This window comes from Schistocerca piceifrons, chromosome 3 (genome assembly GCF_021461385.2).
Source record: "Schistocerca piceifrons isolate TAMUIC-IGC-003096 chromosome 3, iqSchPice1.1, whole genome shotgun sequence".
In the NCBI taxonomy this organism is placed as follows: Eukaryota; Metazoa; Arthropoda; class Insecta; order Orthoptera; family Acrididae; genus Schistocerca; species Schistocerca piceifrons.
Window position 1 is genome coordinate 434,317,751 of NC_060140.1, and position 2,300 is coordinate 434,320,050.

General features: G+C 41.7%; 1 pseudogene; it reads left to right on the top strand.

Annotated features, from left to right (window-relative positions):
* Positions 1 to 757: 757 nt before the first annotated feature.
* On the top strand, positions 758 to 917 carry LOC124790909 (annotated as a pseudogene).
* The last annotated feature ends 1,383 nt before the right edge of the window (positions 918 to 2,300 follow it).

Consider the following 2,300-nt stretch of genomic DNA (forward strand, 5'->3'; position numbering starts at 1 on the left):
CTTTGCTATTCAGCCACCCAGTGGGCGCCACGTGTACTGCCACCAGGACTTGCATCCATGGTTGCAGATAAAATCCAACTAGCTGGAATCTTTCTTTGCACCCTACAGGCGCACAAGGCTATGCCGCAGCTTTTGGTTGCCCACTCCTGCTGCTGACTGCGCCACACAGCAAGACAAGTAGGCACGACTTGGACGTATATTTTCAACTGCAATTTCACCCCTGACATAGACTCTCCCCAGTTAAAAAAAAAAAACACTTTGCCCATTCCAAAATTGGCACATTGTTGTCCATACATCTCGAATTTCTCACACCAAATGTAGATTCCTCCCATATACACGAGTTATTTTCGAAGACAGTAGAAATGGAGCATACAGGCGTTTTCACTTCGCTAAAGTATCGGCACGAATCCGCCTGGCGGATTAATGTCGAGGTCCGGTGTGCCAGCCAGTCTGTGGATAGTTTTTAGGCGGTTTTCCATCTTCCTCGGCGAATTCGGGCTGGTTCCCCTTATTCCTCCTCAGTTACACTATGTCGGCGATTGCTGCGCAAACACTTTCTCCACGTACGCGTACACCATAATTACTCTACCACGCAAACATTGGGGTTACATTTGTCTGGTGTGATACGTTCCCAGGGGAAGGGGGGGGGGGGTCCACTGGGGCCAAACCGTTTCTAGGTCCCCAGTTCCATACCATACCATCGTTACTTGTTGTGAAAATCCTGTACCACAAATGGCATAAGCTATATTTCTGGTAAGTATTCTCTCATTAGATAAAAGGTTCTCTTCTTATTAGCTTAATATCTATTACATCCTGTATCACAGGACTAGATTATTAAACTCATTTTCGGCTCATGAAAGAGTGCTAAGAGCATGTTCTACCTCTTTCACAGGATGCCTCCCCACGTTCAGACTCTCTTAAAGTAGGCAGATGCCTCATCAACTGTGAAGTCTCATAAGGTAACAGCACAGCACAGAGGAACTGTAAATATCAGGTTAATATTGATATCACTTTATATATGTGATAATAAAATTTATTTTATTACTACAGCCATCTCTCCCTGAGTGGGGATTGAAATTTCGGTAAAATATCTCGCCACAATAAAAAAAAAACGCCTGATTACCACTTCAACTTGTGAATGATATCTGTGATACTCTCGCTTCCTGCCCAGTGGCAAGTTATTGATGTCAAATGGATTCACTAAATTAATTAAACTGATCATAAAAGTTCCTTTGCACACTGAGTAATTTTTTCCTGCAGTCGGATTACATTCGTCAGGTAACCATTACAGATGCTTCTGTGATGTCTCCAGGGGCTTCCCACAGGCTAATAGTCACTTCCTCTGATACCAAAATGAACGGTAACCGTCGTCAAATAACTCAAGTAGGTAACAAAAGGGGGTTACTGTATTTTCAACTACTTAGTTTCAACTTCTTTTCAAGGTCACCGACTACCCACTTTCCACACCCAAAATATATTTCCTATATACAATGATCGATGTGCATGTATTTCGGATGGCGAGAGTGGGTAGTCGGTGACCCTGAAAAGGAGTTGAAACTAGGTAGTTGACAGTATAGTAACCCCCTTTTGTTACCTATATGAACTAGGTCAGATGGGCTCTGGCGAACACACTGGATGGAGCTGCTGCATATGACAACTCAAACTGTTTAATGAAACAATGCATACTTACGCCTGTCCAATTTGGCAGCCCAGCACATACTGAATCCTTTTCCTAAGAATTTCCGGTAGGGGACGAGAGGGAGGAGGGGGAGGGAAGGAAGGAAGGGAGGGGGTTAAGTTAGTGGATGTAGCCCAGTTGATCTATTTTCCCACACGAATTTTAACTTCCTGCCATGACATCACTGCGAAGTTGTGACATCTATGGCCGCCATCTTAGATCCGCCATCTTGAATAAATCTGGCAACAATACAACATGGAGCGATGCTCTCATTTTCCACTCAGCCTTTCCATGTGTAATCAGAATAAAAAAGTGCTGCAATTATTTAAATGTTCCATACTGCTTTGTCACCCACAAATCGTTTAAATAAACAGTATTCCATAAGTGCAGTCATTTTCCCAACAAATTTTTAACTAATAAATTGGCTATATTACAAACACTGCCTTGTGATCCATAAATTGTTTACATAAACAATAATTCACACATTGTCTAAATTTTTTGAACAATATTCCGTAACATTCAGTCGATTTCACACTAAATTCTTTAAATAAGTTAATAAACTGTATTGTCTAAATTGTTTAAACAATATTCCATTCACTGCAATCGATTTCCCTCCAAATGG